The 21,887-nt window shown below is 38.8% G+C and overlaps 1 long non-coding RNA gene across 1 annotated transcript in view; it reads left to right on the top strand.

Annotated features, from left to right (window-relative positions):
* Positions 1-3,952: 3,952 nt before the first annotated feature.
* LOC127018609 (uncharacterized) overlaps positions 3,953-21,887 on the top strand; it is an 87,964-nt gene continuing 70,029 nt past the window's right edge. The window contains exon 1 of the long non-coding RNA XR_007766780.1: positions 3,953-4,004. This is a non-coding gene — a long non-coding RNA (uncharacterized LOC127018609). The remainder of the gene's footprint in view (positions 4,005-21,887) is intronic.

Genomic DNA, 21,887 nt, shown 5'->3' on the forward strand with positions numbered 1-21,887 from the left:
AATATTGAGTAGAACCAGCAAAACTAGAACACAGAATATCTGTGCCAGCAAAGTATGTTTCTGCACAGAACAGAGTATTCACAGGATTTGTGGTAACAGTATATGGAATCAATTTATGCCTGGCAAGGACAATAAAAGTATAACATTTCTTGTGCGAAGTTTTTTCCACATTCACTCCAACAGTGTGTGTCATTAGTTACATCTGTGACAAAAACATCACTTAAAGCAGGCTAGGAAAGAGAAACCTTGGCTCGCTTACCCTATTACTTCATCTCTAGGGTTTGCCCTGGTGCACTTTTCCATCAACACAATATTTGGATAGGCTCTGTATTGTCTTATATAAAAGAAGGTACTATAATAGCCATCTCCCTATACTGTATGAAGTATCTATAATTCTTTCATTTGGCTTAAAAAGTTACATCCAGTAATTTTGTAATACTATAGAGGTTAGTCCATTTAAAGTCAGTCATACTTGTTTATATATCAGATTAATTAGCAACTTTTCTTGGTTTAGGCTGTAAACTGTGATCTGTCACTGTCTTTGTGGACTGAAGATTCTGTGCTGGGAGTTGTCATTTGTGGTTTTATGGTAATTATAAATGAATTCCTAGTGTGGCTATATAATTTCATTTTAATTGTTTATGAAAACTCCAATTGCAACTATAATGTGACTATAAAAATTTTAACTGCTATAATGTTATTTCACATTCAATGTCAATCTTAAGGTTTTAAAAACAAAAATAAGCCAATTTTGTGTATTTCACAAAACACAAAACTGATTTGTCCTTAACCCCCGCCCCCCATTCCAATGTTTTCTCCCAAAGACTCAGCAGCAGCCAGTGCCATACATCACTGAAATACATTATATATCTATGAGTTATTTGCTATTGTATTTTATTCAGTAAGGAGGAAATGCAGAATCATATTTGAGAGACAGACTAGCTATCCAAGCATTTTGTACAGAAATACTTAATCTCATGTTAGACGTCACCCTTGAGAGGCCTCTCATCTGTGAATCTTTAGTGAGAGGAGGAACTTTGAAAAGAGTAGGATTTAAGACATTTAGTATTTCCTATGTTTAATTTTATGTAACTCCCTGCTCAGGATGCTGATGTGAGTCCTGTTCTTACGTGCCTTTCTTCATCTTGGTTTGTATTTCTGAATTCTGCAGAGTTACAGTGTAATGGAGGAGAAAATACCAAAGTGTGCAGGACCCTCAAGCTGCAGGGAGGTCAGGCTCTTGCAGCAGTCATTACTCAAGTTTGGCTGGGGAAGAGTTAAGCGGTCTCTAAACAGCGGACTTGTATACTGGCAAAGTGTGAAGGTCATTTTAGCTTATTTCATGTATAGTAAGTTGGCTGTCTTTTTTTCCACCCGTTCCTTGTTCTTGTTTATATTCTGTGGTGATAGCTGAATTTTTTTCCCTGAGAATTCCTACTGCAGGAAATAATTTATTGTCATGCAGATTTCCTTACTTTCAAATGACTTTACAATTCAAGATGCAACTTTTCGGCTGACACCGATGCTTACTGTAGTAAGCTGTATAACGAGAAGTTCATAATACTATAATGTTGTAAGAGCTGCTCTAATAAATCTGACTACTCTGAAACTTCCTTGCCCTACAGTATGTAGGCCAAGATGTCAGATAATGTATTTGCAACCCCTATTGAAAACAAAGTCTGTTGGCCTTGGATAAGGGTGAAATTAGAGATTTTGATTCCATATGTCTGTATAACTTGCTACCAGAACAAAAGGGGAAAAAACCCCATAATTTCAATCCAACTTCTATAATAACAGATCACATAATATCAGGCTATACTAATAGTAAAGAAACAAACCACAAATTAAAACCAGTAGAATCCAAAGATAATTAAATTCATAGTTTTGTAGTAGGCAGCTGAACTTCTAAGCCTGTCCTATTCCAAAGTATGTAACTATCCATAACTACATTATACTACGTTAGAGGGAAGAATTGATCTACCAGATTCCATCTTTGTAAGCGCAAATGCTTATGTGTCATATATTGAAGGAACATTAGAATTATGCTGCTAAGCATCTGACCTTTGAGATGTCATGATCATTTAAATGCAAAATTTATCATCTTTAAAAATCTTGTAGTTTCCTGATAACTATCCTTCACAGTGAAAATATTCACCTCTCTGGATTTGCCTCCAGAAATGAACACTTGGTATAAATGGAAGTGCATTTACTGCTGTATTTTCTCTGGTCCTATTGAGAGTTCTACTGATGCTATTGATGATCTTTTGTGTATGTACAGACTCTGATAATATCAGTGTTTCTGGAATTCACTGTTTCTTATGCCAGAACTAATGACAAAGTGCAAGGTGAATTCAATTTTCACCAACTGCATCTTTTTCTTCATTTCTGTATTTCTAAGCAGGCCTCTAGTCCTTTCAAGAACCTTTTCCCATGATATTCCAAGGTCTCTTTAAATAATTGAAGAAATCTTGGAGAAATGTTGTAGCTTTTGTGCACAAGCAGATCTAATTCTTCCATTGCCCTGAACGGTCCACCTCAGAGCTCACAGGAGGACACTAGTGTAATACCAGTCTCATAATAGACTACAGGAAGTATTTGTTACTGATGGGCATTGCATGTGTCATAGGCATTTCAAATCTTACTGAAGATCTGGTTCCCATGACTTGAAGTCTGAATTTAAGAGATAATATGACACATGCTTTTTAATAACTCCACAACAGGGTAGGATTTCCAGGAATTCAATACACTTGTTACTTTTAATCCAGGTTTTCAGAAGAAAATTAAATCTCATGGTAAAAAAAAAACTGAGCTCTTGGATCTTTCAACTTGGAAAGGAATTTGCAAAAATAGTTTCTATTCTTCCAAATTTCAAAGGGAAAAAATGGCATAGAAGAGAAACTGGAGAGACGAAAAGCCAGCATGTATTTCTGCATAGATTGTCCAGCACCAAGCACCTACTCAGTGATTTATGTAATAATGAGGCTTGTTCAAATCATTCTTCTCAGGCAGCAGCAGAACTAGAGCTGCCAAAAGCTGCTGTAATTAATACCATGCTTGTGCCCAAATTGCTGTCTTTCAACTCTGTGTAACCCCACTACAGTCAGTAGGACTGTATAGCACATAGTTCTGCAGTAAATAGGAACTGTTGACTGTGATATAGACTTATTCATCCCGAGGACAATAATACACTGGTGTATCCAAATCAGCTAGAAGGCAACTTGCATCATGTTCTGCTTCTCCACGTGACATGTACTGCGGCAACTCTTGTCTTAATTCCAGAGTCTCAGTTAGTTTGCATGTGTAATTTGTTCTTGTTTTTTTGCCTGTTTATGTTGCTCTGAATCTCAAACTACCCGTTAAGCCGTGAAAACAGAAACAAGAAAATCCTCCCCCTGCCTTTTGCCTCTCTCTGTGTCTTTCTCACAATTGCTAGAGGGGGGACAGTGAAGTAAGGAGTGGGCTAGACAAGCCATCTCTGCTATTAATAATAATGCTGGGGGGGGGGGGGGGGCTGGGGAAAAAGAAGGGAAAATAGCTGCTCTAGAAACTTCTGACTGCTGGATTAAGCCAATGTGTGCTCCCTCTATCCAGATTTATGTAAAATGCTGCTTTTCAGAGATTTTGACCTCTCAGAGTTTAGAGGGGTCCAGTTACACTAAAATATTCTGGAAGTTTTCCTGTATTCTTTTGCTATGACATTTATTTATCTTCTGCTTATTGAAAGTATACTTGGAACCAGTTTTGTCAGATGTGTGAATAACAAACCTTCCCCATTTGTGTCATTACTGCTGCAGTACTGGGGAGGAATGAGTTAAGAGGAGAGGAGATCAAAGCAGCTGGGATCTATCAAGCAATCAGGGCCCACTGCCAAGGGAAGCGAAGGAACTGGGGCTAAGACAATGGCTTTGATCCCAGGAAGAGAGGGCTGTGGGTCAGGAAGCATGAAGTAAGGCTAAATCTGTTTACTTTGGCCTGTTTTTTGAGTGGGCTCCTCACTCTTAGAGGTAATGTTTTTTTTTTAATTGATTTTATAACTTGCAATGTGTTTTTGCTGTGGTCTTGATTCAAATTTACCTGTGTGACAGCAAACGTGAAAATGGCTAAGAGAAGCTGTGATGCAAAGTGGTGTCTGAGCTATGTAGAGTGACGTTACATGGAGCGCAGGCTCGTGCTGGTCTACATCAGTGAGAGGCTGGCCAGTTTGAGTTAAAAGTTAGGGGTTAAGGATGTCTGTGTGGGCTGCAAGATGTTTGAAATATCACCAGTTAACCCTCAGTAAACACCTAAAAGCTAATGCTTTCCTTTGGATTCTGTAGGTTTAAATCCTTGTAGCTTCAGTCTACCATTATTAAGCTCTTAAAATGTGGTGATTTTTTGCCTTTGTATGTGAGCAAGCATGTTAGTTTGGCTAGCAGAAGTTTTCCTGTGTTTTTTTTCAGGTCTGTACCAGGATAGCATTGTTGGGATTTTCTGTAGGGCAAGCTACTTAATGCATGAGACATCAGTATTAGTTGTCTCCAGTGACATAACTCTGGGTTCAATATATGGTACTTGATGTATTTTAGGTAGACAAAGCTCCAATAGGCAGGATACAGTATTTTTTATACTTGTGTAGGATTCTGGCTCCTTGGTGTTACTGTTCATCTTGGTTCTTCCACAGCTGCAAGAAGCTGCAGGTGTTGAATGAGGCCTGAGTAATAGCTCTCATGAACAGCTGTAATTAAAACTTTTCTGTATAGGCTATGTGTAACTTATCTGTGCTCATGGTATGGGAACTCAGTCCTTAATAATGTAAGAAGCAGTTGTGCTGTAGGGCAAAAGATCCAACTATCCTGTGATTTTAGTGAAGGGGTCTACCTTGACAGCATGATAAACTCAGATGATAAACACCGTATTTTTTTAATTTGCTGTCTTTCACCTTGTTAAAGGTGGGTTTTACTTTTAGGAACATCTCCAACATTATGCAGTTCTAATATTTCTTTTATCTCTGTTTAAACATATTGAATAGTTACTAATGCAAGTTTACTCTTTAACTATGATAATTCAATCAAAATAAATAAATTGCTTGTTACGTAACTTTTTTCCTCACAAATAATTCAAAGTCACCTCTCTTTTAATTACTTTATCTCCAGAGTCTGTATTTCTAGTCTGTCTCAATCCCATGTTTCACTCATTTTTTCTATTGGATAGTTTTATTTTGGGTAACTTGAGGAGAAAAAAAAAATATGAAGGAATTTTGTTCAATGAAATGGAGGTGTAATTGTCCTGACACCAGTGTAGATATTTGCATCAATGGAGCTGCAGAGAGGAGTTTTGCTCTATCAGCATAAATATAAGGTGGAATTTACAGTCCTCTTGGAATGAAGAGTCAGATTCTTGTAACAGAGGACTCACTTTTTCATAGTTTTCCTTCCTTTTTAATATCTTCATGTGAAAACAAAATGATCAAATTCATTCATGTATGGCAGTGTTATTGCTGTTAATGTATTCTGGAATAAGAGTTTTCCCCTGGAGAGCTGTGTATGTTCTGGTGAGACAGAATGAGACATTATCTTGACCTTTGCCTTGAATTAACCCTATTCTGCATCACAGCTTTCACAGAGATTAAAAAGCACAAGTGATTTCTCCCTTTAGCACTTCTCACTTCAGGCTTCTGCTGTATTTCTGCTTGATAGAGGTGGAATTCAGATTCTTTCCTACAACTTTTCTATGTACAAATTGCATGCACCAACCATTACCATGATGCTTCTGGCATAGCCTGGATTCTGTAAACTTCTCAGCTCTTTAAGAGTCTTCCATCAAAAACTTCATCCCCTGGAATTAGGAAGCTTCCCCTATGCACAACCAAGTCTTTGCATTGTATCAGGTTACACAATGTCGTCCTATGCAGAAAAAAATGTAACTGTAGGTGTTAAATCATATTTACGATTCCTACTTATGGCCATGCAACAATCCTGTAATACTTACTGTGGTCTCTATAGATTTTTGTATCTATGTTGATGCTCAGAGGGATGTGGTTTGAACCAGAGCACAAGAATGCTACATGCGAGATGGAGGCATTGTGGGAGTGTGTATGCGTAAGAATAAGTTGGTGCAGAAGTTAGTGTTGTAGCATATACCACAATCCCTGGCGGAGTATTTTGGCACAGTGATGACTATTCATCTGTTGAGCATAACACCAGGACAGTCATTAGTGAGAATCAGTGTTGAGGGAATGAAGTCAAAAGCAAAATGATGAACTTTGCACTTAAGGCTCTGTAAAGTAACAGGCTTTCCGTTTCTTTGTAAGAATACGTTGGGATCAATCATGTATGACTTTTTCCCTTGAGTTATTAATTTTCTAACATTTTCTGAATTATCTTACTATCTATAAAAAAGAAAAGCAGCTGCTTTGTGGTTTTTTTCTTTTTTTTTCCTTTTTCTTGATATCAAGTTGGATAAGGCTTTAAGCCAGCAACAGTGAATACAATGCTGACTGTACTGCTTTTTAACAGCTTTCAAACCTTCATGCAACAAGAAAAGAATTAATGGATAGGACCCTTGCACACAAAATTAAAAAGGACTTTAAGTATAACAAGAGCTTTAAAAATGATTGGATTTCTTGGTCGATTAAAAATTAATGGCTTTTTATGTCAGTGGAAGAAATATTTTCTGGTTTTATCCCAACCATTCTCTTTGTACACTCAGTAGTGTCTGTAAAATTGACATCTGAAACTGGAAATAGAGGACTGAGTCCACATTGTAAACCCAGTCTCTTTAAAGACCTGATGGGGAGGGGTGGGGGAAAGGAAATTTGCTTCATTAATAAGTAAGGAGGAGGTTAATGCCTTGTCTAGAGTCAGAGACTTATTTATCACAAATATGTGAGAATACGTGAAAATTGCAGCTGATGTTGAAGTTGACTTCGACTCTGCAGTAGCTATCAAGTGCAAGAATGCACCATCTTCAAAATGTGCAGTTGGCACTAACTCATCCTGGTGTGAATTAGGATTTACTCAAGAGTTAACTGTGAATTGACATTTCCTCATCAACAGAGCATCAGAGATCAAAATATGAGGGAAGGACTAAACTAATCTGGAATGTATTTTGTTACAGATCTGGGAGATTTCTAAAGTGAAGTCAGCTTTAGTAGCTAAGGAGATTTCCTCAATGGGGAAAATCATACTTTATTTATTTGTACAGTCATATGATTCAAAAAAATACTTCCTTAATTTGAACAAAGACAGAAGTCCTTTGCTAGATTCCTGGGGGGACAGGCTGATAGATGATGTAGTCTACATAACACTTCACCAGTAAAAAAATGAACTGTGGGGAAAAAAAGTTTCATGTGTGTCATTGTATGTCAACTGTAAAAGTAATGTAGCATTTTCTTTCACTCTCACTGTTGTGACATTGGGGCCGCTGTTAAGAATTACAGAACAAATAATTTCTTGTTCTGAAAACAATAGAAAATTGAATGCTTCTTAATATGTTTATTACTGAAGCCAAAGTACACATAGCGGAGTTTGAAACGGATATAAAATCAACTATTTGCTCTTCTAAGATAATGAAAGAATAGCATTGTATAATGCTGACATTGAAATAGCCTGAGATTTTTTGTTTTTCTATGATACCAGCTTAAGCATTTGATTCTCAAATTAACCTGGACCAGCTGCAGCACTGGGGGGTTAATATTACAGGCTAAAGTACTTTCTGCTGCAAGGAGCTAAAATACCAGAATGCTATTTGAGTCTTCAGGAGTTTAAATTAGTTGCAGTCTTGAGGCATTGATTTTTCTTACCTCTCTCCCATAAGATTGCACCTGCATTCGTCTGCTTGTGTAACTTGCGTTGCAAAATCTAATAGTTCTTTCTCAACGCTATCATCGGGGTAAAAATGACTGGTAGACTGTAATAGAAGGAAGGGAAATACAGATAAGTACCTTTATCAGACATAGGTTTACACTAAACATTTCTAGACACTGTGCACTGTTTACATTAAAAATCCTAATTTTTAGGTCAAAATGTATTTGTTTTATCCATGTTTTCCATTTTTCCCAAGGGTGTGTGGGGTGGATTTTGTGCTTTACCTCCTTTTGGGACTTAGAGGGCAAAGAGCATCTCTGCTTCAAGAAAAAACAGCATTAATGTCAATGTCTCTGCTACTCATATGATGTGTAGCTCCAGATTGATATCAGACCTGCTGGTTAGAAGTTCAGTATTTTTTCTTGGACACAGTGTTTGCAATCCGATGTCCTCATTCCAGACATTTATAGTAAAATTAAGTCTTGACATATTTATAAGAGAACAAAACCCAATAAATATGAGTTAGGCTAAAAATATACCAAATCCTCATCCGGTATCAAAGCAAAATTTCTAAACAGTCTCTATAGCTTGTTTAGAAGCCATAATTTAATGATTTTAAAAAGGCCTAATGACTTTCAATGTCAGCATGATTTTCCTTCTAGATTTCATTCTGAAAAACACATGAAATTACTTGTAGCCTCTGTTAATCCCAAAGTAGTATTTTTTTTTTTGCACAACACTTAAAACCAGTGCCTGTTTCGCAGGAGTGCTATGAGACTTTCCTGCTCTTCCGTAATCCCCTTAAACTCCTTTGGTGATAGGTAATTCTCTTTCTCAGTGCAGCCAAATCCCACCACCTAATTCCATTCTGACATTCAATGTTGTCAGTGTGATATTTTTAGCTTTCAGCACAATTTAGGAGAACTGGCTAGATGAAGAGTCCAAGAGTAGGAAGGAGGTTCCCAGGTCCTCACTAAAAAAGATTTTTTCCAGTGCCTTTCTCCAAAATGGGGCTAGTTCCAAACAGTGTTGAAGAGACTACAGAAAATATTTAGCTCTTGATATCCTGCAGGACCAATCAATTTATGGTTGGAAGAATCTAGCTCTAAGGAATTACAGAAGTCTGTCTATATGTTGAGTGAATACAATTTATTGTAAATTACTTACTGGACTGCGTTTAGAATATGCTTACAGTTTGCTAGCATTTCACATATTTTTCAAAACATTTAAAGGGGAAAAAGAAAACCTTTGCAGGTTTGTTGGCATGTATATACTTTTAATACACTGAGGTTTGGTCGTTGTTGCGGTATTTCTGTTGGCTCTGTTTTAGTAGCTAAATAAATCCAATAGGAAAATTACTTTTCATTCTGAAGTACATTTGGTATTATAGGTTTATGTTCTCATCCAGCTTAATTAAAGTGTGATTAGGTAGTCCCTAACACACCTTTCTCAGAATCCCAGAAAAAGAAATGAAAGACGCTTTACAGATCACCTAACTTTCCTGAGCCAAAGCATATCTATGTCATTCTGGACAGGTTGTTTTTGTTTTTCCCAGCCTCTTTGCAAAGGCTGTTGGTCTTGAAGACTATACCATCTTTCCAAGCAATCTGTTCCATGACTTTGCTATCTTTATTGTTAGGAAATGTTATCTAGTCCAATTTTTTTCCCCCTTTTTCTACTTTAGGCCTGTCATTTCTTGCTCTATCCAGTGAACATGGAGAATATATTCTACTTTGTCTTCATGTATTTGAAGATCATTTCTATATGTTCTGCCCTTTAAACAAATTTTGTCTCCTTTAAACATCTCAATTTCTTTCAGCTTTATTTTCTAAATTGTGGAGTACCACGTGAAGTATAGTTCCTCTCCTGATGCTCTTAAGCCATTGATTAAAAATCTATTTATATTTCATCTCAAATAATTTATACTGTTTCCCTTTGAACTTTTTCCAAACAATCTACAATTTTCTTGAAGTACAGTGCCAAGAATTCAAATAATGCTCTTGGTCTTAGGTGAAATAATTCTTCCACTGTGTTTTATAAGCTAGCTTTTTGTTTCTCTGCAAGTATAGTGCTTGTCTTTTCCTAGTAGTATGACATCAATGAATCCCATGCTGATTGTGATGCAAAGTAACACCCATACATCCCTTCTTCAGAGGACGAAGCTCACACATGACTATCTGGAACAAGTGTGACTTCCTAGGTGGAGTACTTTGCACTTCTTCCTGTTGAATGGGATTCTGCTTTTCCAGTCCTTATCTCCAATTTCTCAGATCATTTTTAATTCTTACCTTGTCCTCCAACACAGTAGACTCCTGAAAATCTGATAAGCAGAGTCTCAGTTCTGTCATCTAGATCGCTAACTGAAATACAGAAGAGCACTGGCTCCAGAGCAGACAGAAGAACCTGATGTCCTACAAACAGCCCTGCTTTCATCTTGACAGAGGATCAATAATAAAAACACTGAGTTTTCCACCTACCATTTACTAGTTTTGTTAAAGACTTTTTTCCCCAGTTTGTCAGACTGTCATGTGAAATAAAGACAAGCCTTACTAAAACCAAGATTTCTCCATTATCCACAAGGCTTATAACACTGTCCTGAAAAGATATTGGATTGGCTATACCCCATTTTGTCAACAAATCCAGATTGGATATTACGGAGATCCTTTTGTCCTTATAGGCTTAAAAGGCTCCCCTGTTTTTCCTGGAACTGAGATCTCACATGCATCATGTTAAATGTTCAGTCCTATATTTGCCCTTTTCCAGTCTTCTATAATTTCTACCAGTTCTCAAAGGTAATTGTTAATGGCTTTGAGATAACAAGAGCCAATTTTCTAAATAAGTTTGGTTTTCTTTTTTTTTAAATACCTATTGTAGCTAAGTATTCTTTAAACTGTTAATTCCCTGCTTAGCTCAAAATAGTACCTTCTCACCACCAGAATTGATTTTTAGCTACCTGCTTGCTCTTGCCTTTTTTTTTTTTTTTTTGAGAAGATTGACAGAGGGAGGTGAAACATTGGACCAGGATCAAATAGTCTTCCTGTAACTGACTCCTGGGAGGTTTATCCCAGTTTGTTACTTGGCTTCACAACCTTCTTGTCTGCCTTGCTATTGAGAAATATCCAATTCTGTTTCTTTCTGGTTTTGTATTTACTTTCTATGAGAGCTCACGTGCCAATTCTCTGGGCTTACTGAAGCCTGCATCCTAGAGATCCGTGATATTTATTTTGGTGTTTCTCTTTTCCCTTTTCGAACTTTGCAACTTGTGACCATTATCGCCCAAGATGCCATCCATCAACATTCTCCAAAAAGTTGTCACCAAGATGTTCTGAGAATGTGCAGACCAGTCACTACTCAAATTTCAGGTCTGATTCTCTTTAATTTCTGGATGTTTGGACAAGTGTATATGGTTTTGTAGCATACGGAAAGACTGCCTTTTCATTCATCCTCTCTTCTCTGATCAAGCTCTGTACTTGAAATTAAATATCAGAGATATGAATATGCTACAAATTAGAACTACAGCAGGCTTAATGAGCCTGTTAGATTGGTTATCTAACCAAGTTAGATAAAATTTGTAACAAAATTTAAGAAATTTCCCACCATATTGAGAAATGAGCATTTGGTATTCCGGGCAAGTGAAAAAATGCTGTATTTTCAATTTTGGGTATCTTTCCCATTCAGCATTTTATCATGGTTTTAGTTATAGCAAAAGGAGAGCTATAAAATCCTTTAGAAACCCATTTTGTCTGCTGGCATATCAGTTCTGAAAAGCAGTTGATTCAAAACATCTCAGTTCTGGAAGGAAAAAAAAATGCCAAATCTTGTTCTTTACACAAACGGATTTGACACATTTTTATTTTTGAGAAACGAATGTCTTACTAGGTTGTTTAGGGTAATCGTTGAATCAAGAGTCTGTTCTGAATTAGGGCTAAGCAGACGTCCCAAGAGATGGATCTCTTTTTGGAAATAAGTACTCCCCCCCCTTTACTTCTAAACACAGGGGCCGTGACCAAAAGTATGTGCTGACTTAAATTTGCTGTAGCTCAACATCCTTCAGCTAACAGAAACTAAAGGCTGCTTACTTTCCGAACAAGTGTCTCCACAGTAGTGTTGAACAGACTTAAACCACACCTGTTTAACTCTGACCACTTAGCAGTTCACCTGAAGTCTGCAAGTGCTCCTATTTAGGCAAGGTCTGAATGTAAGAGACAGGACATTGGTAATGGTGATTTAGAAGTATCCATAGCATGCTATGTTTGTGCTAGGGAGTGTCCACCATTTCAAACACTTTTATAGAGTGGTATGATTCAATGCAGACTTTTAGATGAAATACATGCTTAAAGATGCAGTTTCTGGACTTACTGAAGTCGGTAATAAAATTTTCACTGAATTGAAATGAAAATGTGATTTCACACATGTACTTTGTTGGTACTTTAAAGGTCTTGTTTATCCCTTTGAGACACTCCTGTGACAGCATGCACAGAACTCAATGCCAAGATTCAAAGCTCAGTTGTTACCATACTAATGTGGCTTTAAGGAACAACTGCTTTCATTTATCATCTATCATGTGTATGCCCTTTTGTCTAGAATATATAGTAAGGGGAATTAGTAGCATAAGATTAGTACAAGTGGCATTTGCTTGGAAAGCAGGAAGTTGATACTAGAGTATCTGCACATAAAGTATAGTCCTTCTATAGCTATAATGCAAGATTAAGAAGACGTAACAGGAATGCTTTACCTACATTTTTTTCCTTACAAACAAAACAAAAATACCCCACCCCTTCATCTTTAAAGAAGGTACATATACTCTTTTAGGACTACCACACCTGTCTACCTTTTGAAGAACATCAGCTAGTGTGCATAAGATTTTTTGTTTCCTTTTTTAATTTTATTTTATCTTTTTATATTTATCTTCAGTGTAAGGAATGTGTAAGGGAAAATCTCAAAAACCTATGTACCTTATTAGTGGTTGTAATTTCTTTGTAAAATCATTTTATGTGCCACTACAAAATAATAATCATATTATTTTGAAATGTATTTGGTGAAATTGTATTAGGTCTACAGTATTAAAGGTATCTCTAGATTCACACAATAACAAGAAACCAAAGATACATTTAATTCCTCATGACACCCAGAAGCTACTTTGTATGAAATCCCTACTGTCTTGCTATATGCATTAAGCAAAACTTATCAGCTGTTTCTACCTGCTTGAGTTTTTTCACATAGAATTATTTTATGTTGCCTTGCCCCCCTCTGAAATATTTTTGTTAAGGACTTTGTGGCTTACAACTGTGGGAGGCTTACGGCAGGCATCAGGGTACATGCATCTCGTGCTGTATAATTCCTGTTCCAGATAGAGTAAGACCATATTGAGAAATGAGCATTTGGTATCCCGGGCAAGTGAAAGACGGTTTGGGGAATGAAAAAGAGTGCACTATTAAGACAGGAAGAAGCAGATGATCTTTGAGACCAGTGTTAATAGAAGCAGAAATGTAAAAGGATAAAGCACAATGTCATGGATCTGGGGAACACTGCAAGCAATTCCTGCTGAAAGAGTAGTTCAGAAGGACTTGGTTTATTAATTATTCTTGTGATATCTGTAAGCTACTGACACAGAAATCTGCTCAGAGAAGGATAATAGCGTTCTCCCTGATGATGTGCCATTCCTGTGCTATGGTGCTGACATCGTGGTGTTCAGTGTGCCCTGAGGGCACTGTGACTTCTTGTGCCAAGTTCTCTTTACAGTACCTGTGTTTACTCTAGCCTCAAGATACTGTTATTCATTGAATCATAGGGTATCTGAAGTTGGAAGGGACCCATAAGGACCATCGAGTCCCAACACCCTGCTCCTCACAGGACTACCTAAAACTAAACCATATGACTAAGAGTGTCGTCCAGATGCTCCTTGAACTCTGACAGGCTTGGTGCCATGACCACTTCCCTGGGGAGCCTGTTCCAGCGACTGACCACCCTCTTAGTGAAGAATCTTTTCCTAATGTCCAATCTGAACTTCCCCTGACGCAGCTTCATTCCATTTCCTTGTGTCCTATTGCTGGTCCCCAGAGAGAGGAGATCAGCACCCCCCTACACAGCTTCCCCCCTTGAGGAAGCTGTAGACTGTGATGAGGTCACCCCTCAGCCTTCTCTTCTCCAAGCTGAACAAGCCAAGTGACCTCAGCCGCTCCTCGTAAGTCTTGCCCTCGAGGCCTTTCACCATCTTGGTCACCCTCCTCTGGACACACTCAAACAGGTTGATGTCCTTCTTATATTGAGGCACCCAAAATTGCACACAGTACTTGAGGTGGGGCCGCACCAGTGCAGTGTCAAGTGGGACAATCACCTCCCTTGACTGGCTAGCTATGCTGTGCTTGATGCACCCCAGGACATGGCTGGCCCTTTTGGCTGCCAGGGCACACTGTTGACTCATATTCAACTTGCCATCAACCCAAACCACCAGATCTCTTTCCACGGGACTGCTCTCCAGCCTCTTGTCCCCCAATTTGTACATATAACCAGCATTACCCTGCCCCAGGTGGACAATCTGGCACTTGCTTTTGTTAAATTTCATACAGTTGGTGATTGCCCAGCTCTCTAGCCTATCCAGATCTCTCTGTAAGGCATCTCTGCCCTCAAGGGAGTCCACAGCTCCTCCTAGTTTAGTATCGTCGGCAAACTTAATGTACATTCGAGTCTTGCATCCAGATAATTTATAAAAACACTGAAGAGCACTGGCGCTAAAATTGAGTCCTGGGGAACCCCACTGGTGACTGGCTGCCAGCGTGATGTAACCCCATTTACTATAACCCTTTGAGCCCGACTCGTCAGCCAACTGCTCAACCAACATATTATGGACTTGTCTAGCTGTGAGCTCGACAGTTTATCTAGAGGACACTGTGAGAGACAGTATCAAAAGCTTTGCTAAAATCCCAAAACCACATCTACTGGCTTCCCTTGGCCAACTAGATGGGTGACCTTGTCATAAAAGGAAATTAAGTTGGTTAAGCAGGACTTTCCCCTTGTGAACCCATGCTATGACCAATGACTGTGTTGTCTCGAGTGTTTTTCAGTAACTCCCAGAATAACCTCCATAATTTTACCAGGCACTGAAGTGAGACTGACAGGCCTGTAATTACCAGGGTCTTCCTTCTTACCCTTCCTGAAAATTGGGATGACATTTGCCAGCTTCCAGTTGACTGGGACCTCTCCAGACTCCTAAGACTGTTGGAAAATAATGGCGAGGGGTCCCGCAATGACATTGGCCAGCTCTTTCAGCACCCTGGGATGAATCCTATCAGGCCCCATAGATTTATGGGCATCCAGCTGGAGCAGCAAGTCTCGGACAAGCTCAGGGTCAGCTGGGAGTTTATCAACAGTCTGCCTGACAGACCTGTCCCAGGGAAGGTAGGGTGCAGTTCAAATAATATCTCTCTGACTCCCTGATACTCCTCAACCTACTCACCTCCTCCCGGAGCTCTGCCACTAAGCTGAGGAGCTCCTCTACCTGGGCGCGCCTCCCACAGGCGTGCTCACTGCTGCCGTCTGGTACTGGCCTAAGAGCAGGGCACAACCTGCAGCCTGACGCCTGGGCGGCAGCGTGTTCCCGCCAGAGCTCTGCCTGGGAAGCTGCGTCAGTGGCGGCGGGTGCAGAGTTTAGAGAGGCCATGGCTTTCTGCAGCGTGGGTACCACTGCTCCCCGGTCGAGCCGGCAGAGCGACAGCGCCCTTCCTGCGCCAACTGCCGCGCCACGCCATCTTTGCCCGCCCCGGCCGCTAGCGCTCCCCAAGGGCTTCTGCTATCCCCGGCGGGGGGCTTGGGCGCTTGCCCGCCGTTGCGCCTGCCCCGCCCAGGTCTCCTCAGCCGCTGCCGCGCGAGCTGCCGGCGGGCCGCGCCGCTCCCCTCAGGTTTCCCCGCTTCGGGAAACGCCCCTGTGGACGGCGCTGGAGCGCTCCGCCGCGGATCGTGCCGGCACCGGAGCTGCTCGCCTCGGCGGTTCACGGGACATGAACTGTCCCGGGTGAATTTGGAGCGCTCGGGTGGGGAGGTAAGGGGGGAAGAACAAGGGCTGAAAGAGGAGGTTGCTCTTTCCCTCCTCAGCTAAAGCTTCTCTTCTGCCTCGAAGTGGAGCTGAGGTGTCATGCTTCCTCCTCCCCCTCCTGCTGTTTATGTCAGGCACAACTGCTGCAGTCGTACGGCGAGGCTGTGAACACTGGGGCTTGATGGAGGGGTACAAGTGGTGGTGTACAAAGTACCTTTTGGAAATGACCTTGAACATTGGTGCCCTAATACCATTTTGACACAGACCTTAAAGAAGGATGAAGTAAACGCAGTGAACGATTACCAAGATGTTCAGGGGTGCTGGGAGAGGCTAGAAGACCTTGGTTTGCTTCAGCTACAAAGCTGAAGACCGAGAAGGTCTCTACTCTTGCTGCCAGCTATTTGTTAGAGGACTTTTTTCCCTCGGTGAAGGCTGGCACAAGAACAGATGTGTATAAACTGGATAAAAGTTGTTTTAATCTGGAGAGTAGAAGGAAGCTTTAAAACCTTTCTGGAGTAGCCTTCCGATAAGAATACTAGAAGTCTAAGCATAAAACCTGGTAATTTTTACAATAAATTAATCTGAGTTTATAGACTTATACTGCCAAAAGACCAAACTCAAGAACAAAGATGATCTTGCCCTTAAAATCCTGAGTACTGAGTCTGAGGAATGCCTCTGTAGCATTGGGAGTTACTTGTGTGTATACAGCAGAGGATTCAGACAAATTTTTTTGCATAATTTATATAACTGACATTTAATTCCAACAATTCTGAGAAAAAGCTCAACAAATTAATTATATGTGTAAACTGTTGGCCATAAATTTATCTAAAAGAAAGTTTGGCATTGCTTTTGTTTAAAAATGCACCTGACCATTTCTGTTCCTTTGTACAGTGGAAGCATGAGTGTCAGTAGGAGTTTAACAAGACCCAGACAGTAGAAGGGTTGCCAAACTCTCTTTACGGTATATGTATTTACTCCAGCCTCAAGTTCCCTTTTTTTTTTTTTTCATAGGACACAAACTGTTGAAAAATATCTGCTTTCCAGATAAATTTGGAAGGCTTGGGTGGGGAGGGAAGGAGGGAGTTTGGAAGTCCAGGAACATGAAGTGGTTCACACCCTGCTTTTAATCTGTGAGCCCAGACTGGAAGAGCCTCACTTGAACTGTGTGTTTTCATGGGAATACTGTCTATGTAGTCTATAGTCATGTTAACACTTATGCTTCAAGTCTTTGCAAATATTTCTTTAAGCTTTTCTATATTTCTCCAGAGCTTACCTGCTTCTGGTGTATTCACACTGTCTTAAAAATGAAGGCAACAAATCAGTATGCTTTGAAGCACAGATTCAAAGAAATACATTATTTACTTTGGAACCCCCTGGAGAGAATAAACTGGCATAGCTGAGTGTTAGAAAAGTATTATCCTGTAAATCGGAGAAGACACAGATGGGACATTCCTAGAAACTCTTGTTCAATGGATTTCTCTTTCCTCACGTCAGCCATTGGGCTCATGTGGTGTGCCGGAAATAATCTTATTTGCATCTTCGATGTGAGTTTCGGGAGTCATTTGGGCGTATGTTCTTTGGGAGAATTGAGTGCCTTTGTGCTATGGTCTGCTGTATTTGCAAACAGGAATTCAGTTTATTTTTCATGTTTCAGCCATAAATGATTTGGCTCTGGCTTATCGGAGTCACCACTCTTCTTTGTTACACAGTTTGCTCTTTGCACAGGGCTCTTTGCTCTCTCATTCAAAGGGAGACGTCCTGCATACAAAACCAGATGACTGTCAACAGGCCTTTCAAGGGACTCTCCACCAAGGGTCCTTGATAGAGGAATGTGCTTCCCACCCAGATCTGCTGTAGAGCTGACTTGTTAACATTATGGACACACTGCAGATTACACCCACTTATGGAAGCCTTTGAACTCAGGACTTTAGTCTGTGTCCTCGTTACAGCAGTGCACTGTTTGATCATACAGTTATATTTATTGCTCTCTTACGTACAAACCACTCTGCTGCAGCAGCTCCCTCCCAAACAGACAGCAGAAGTTTAGTTTGTTTGGTTTTTAAATATAACAAATCTCAGACAAATTCAATCAATCTAATCTGAAAAAGAGAAGCCCGTGGAATAAGCATTTCAAAGATGTTTTTATGGAGTTGTATGTGGAATTCAAAAGACAAATTCCTTAGAGAGTTTCACAGCAAAATCTTCTTGCTTGAGATTTCTATGGCTAGCTTTTTACAAGTCAGCCAAGTTACCAGTTCCTATTGCAGTTTGGAAGATCTTTACTTGGTAAATTGTTCCTAGGAAATTCCCCTTTTCTCACTGCATCCTTCACTAACAGTGACATAAACCTGCAGGAACAATGACCAATTTTACCTGTAACTCAAGCTGTTGTTTAACCCAGGATGCAAGCGGTACTGCTGTATTTGTCAGTTTAAGCATCTTGTATTTGTTTCCCAGCACAGTTATGCAACAGTGTGAGGCCGGCTCCCAGCCGGGTTTGTCTGTTAGGCTATGTTAAATAAAATCAATGTCTCATTTTAAGTGACAATATTTTGAAATAAAAATTTTAATGTAGCCTTAAGGCAGTCTTCATGTGATCCTCTTTAGTGCCTAAAGCTTGCTGCTATGGGCAGTTCTGTATTTCAGGGTTTCTTCCTATACTTAAAATTTCCTGGGTAAATACAGTTTTCAACTGAGTCTAAACCTAATGTCAATCTTTTACATAACATTGCAACAAGCCAGGTCGAAAACCCTGTACTGTCCTTGAGGTCAAGCATGCTGTGGATCTCTGAGAAGTGAGGTAATTTAGTTTCTAAGCCAGATGAGAGTAGATTAATGTATGAATTGGTCCAGATGCATGAGTTATCTTCTCTTGCATTAAATACTCTAGGAGTTTGGGTAATTTGATATCGGTAGATGACACTGAACTTATTCTCCTGCAATATTCTTTTAACAAAGCACCAAATTAATTAGATTTCCATTTTCTGTGAATTATTTATGTTTGACAGCACTAGTATAATCTGTATTTTTAAATGAAACCTCCCTCCTCTTTATCATATACAATAATGAGGAGTGATATATAAGTACACTGCATTTTTTCTTCTGTATCATGCTAAGTCTGTCTTACGTAATTTTTTATGAATTGGTCATATTTAATAAACATCCTTACATGCACTGTCATTTGCTGTTTACCTTTTAGTGAAAAAGTTTGTTTTGTCACTTGAAAAACTGGCACTGCCATACCATTAACTAAAAGCATACTCTATCCATTTGCATTTATTTCATGCAACACTAAAAAAAAAAAAAAGTATGGGAGGGGGACACAACGTGTTTTTTGTGGTTTTTTTTTTTTTTAGGTGACTTTGAGCAAAATTTTACTGCAGACATGCATTTGTGCTCAAGAAAGGTGGAGACATGCTCTGTGTAGCAATACTGTGACTCTAGCTCTGCCTGTCTTGTTTCTTCAGCAGGGGAAAAACTCACTCTAGGGTATATGTTACATCCAACTCATGGTAAACTCTGTTGCAAAAACTGTTTTCGACTGTTGGTGTTTAGTCATCAGTTAAACATCACACTGAGAACTGTCTTGCTGGCATAGTAAATTTTATGAGTGTTACTCTGTTCTGCTTTACAAAGAAAGATTTCCAGTTTCCACACTGCAGAAATACAGCAACGGAAAATACTGAGGAATGAAAAACAGACTTATTTTCCATTTAAAACAATTCTGCATTCACATCTTCAGGAGCTGCATTTCTTCTGTCTCCTGGTTGCAACGCTAAAAGAATAATACTTTTAATTGTCTGCTGCAATAAAGAAAAAAAAAAGATATGGCTGTTATCCTCAGCCATTAAGAAGTTACAAAATCTGAATTTATCCTTATGGATCAGATGGCTAAAGCAACTGCCATGAGCCCAGATGTCTTAGCAAGGTATTTCCAAGCAAGGAAAATAGCCAAGGGACAGAAGGTTATATGTAGGCAATCCAAGTAATGAAGTATTCTTAGGTATAGGGTGAATAATGGAGCCAAAAAAAAAAAAAGCTTGCACAAAAAGACATAGTTTCTTTAGTTAAGAGAAATTAAATTTAAAATACTGTGTTCACATAACATTCTGGCTGAGTTAGTTGCATGAAAAAGAGGAGAATGCCAAAATTAAGTCATAGATTGCATATATCACTCGGAAAAAAATAGAGTAAAAAAAATGCCAATTCTGTTTTAGTATGCCTAAAGCGATATTGCTGTAAACTTAGGAAAGTAATCTGTGGCAAAATTCTGGTGTGCAATTTTCATATCTTTTGAAAGGTAAGGTTCAAAAATTATTTAAACAGTATGGTTATTCTCTTGTAGTTCACTTGTTAGAAGGGTGGCTTTTGTAGTAGATGGGTCTGATTTTTGGTTGCTGATAAAACCTGAATCCTAACTATAATCATAAATGTTTTTTGCTTTATACTCTGAGTTTCTGTAATGTTTTAGACCTAATCATGCATGCATTTTAACAATAAACATGAATGGCATCTCTTATTTCAGTAGGACAGTATGCCAGGGAGTTACTGAATATGCAAAAAAAGTCAAATTATATCCAAACAGAAGTCAGAATTGTACTATAAGATAAAGAAAGATAAAGTGCTGTAGTGCTGACCTATTCATGAAACATCAGATCATCAGAATATAAGGCAAATAATTTGGGAATCTGATTATGATATTTTGGGAAGAGATTGATGAAAGATTGAAGGAAAACAAGGGGGAGACTACTGAACTCTAACAGTATAATAGCAGTATAATTTACTTATAATTTGCCATTTGTTGTGTGGAGTATGGCTTTTACTGCGTTTGGTTTTTTGCAAAATGTAAGAGCTGGGGCAAAATACAACCTCATTGTAGTATTACACATCACTTTGTTTTTTGGAGTGTTGTTTATAAATTGGGAAAAGTAAAGCAAATCTATGCTGCTGTGTAATTCTCCCAACATAACTTCCTCTGCTCTTGGTTTGACTGGCAGACTGGTGCCATATGACACTTAGATTTTATGATAAAAAAGTTCTGTACTCCACATGAATATGGTTTAGTGTCTTGGAGACATGGAGTAATTTGACTGAACCATTCTAAAGAATAAAATTATGGTTGACAGATAAGAAGAGAGAATGTGAAGCGAGACTGACCATTTTAAAAATTAATCGAACAATTAAATGGTGAAATCCAAAGTGAATCAGATGTGGATATAAATATTTAGTAGGAATCTCTGGATTCCCCCTGACTATTAAGAATATTTTCTTAAAGCCAACCTCCCCTGCCCCCTTCTTATATTCTATCTCCTAAGTCAGCTCTATGCCAAATCCAAAGCCTGGTGCTAGGATGATTAAGGAATAAATTGTATAAGAGGTCCTTACTTCATTCTTCTGTTTTGTTGTGCTAGTTTTAATAGTGGTACCTAGTTTTCCCTTATAAAACTCTGTTCTCAGTGAATAGATTCACTATGGAAGAGAACTGGGCAGACAGACTCATTGGGAACTCTCTTTTTATGTGTACAGTCATTCAAATGCAAACATCTTCTGGGTCTGGCCTGAGTACATAGCCTGGATAATGGAATAAGTGATTTTTGCTTCTAAGAATGAGACAAACTTGTTTTCCAGTCGCAAACTTTTTTTACAGTCAAAAGATCTATTGACCAAGTAAAAAGGCTCTGAAAACTGTGACATTTTATAAAAGGCCTATAGATAATAATTATGCTATTTAAAAGTGTTCATTTTTAATCACAGATTAACTATTTTCACTGCAAAAATATTGTTGGATCTGTCATTAAAATGTAGGTTTACTTCAGGCTTTTACAACATTAAAATACTGCACTGACTTAACCTGTCTCTCAAATACATAACTGGGTGTACTATGGGTAGTTTCCTATACATGAAATTTCTAAGGCTGCTATTTCCATCACCAAGGTACAGTTATGCAAACTTAATCTTTTTCTTACTGTAACTTTAAGCAGTGTAAGGTGAAGTTGTGCAAGGTCCTTAAGTGGAACAATTCTAGTATGTAATTTTTTCTTTCAGAAGTGCTCTTTATTGTCAGTGTTGCA

Source organism: Gymnogyps californianus, chromosome 7, assembly GCF_018139145.2.
Source record: "Gymnogyps californianus isolate 813 chromosome 7, ASM1813914v2, whole genome shotgun sequence".
Taxonomy (NCBI): domain Eukaryota; kingdom Metazoa; phylum Chordata; class Aves; order Accipitriformes; family Cathartidae; genus Gymnogyps; species Gymnogyps californianus.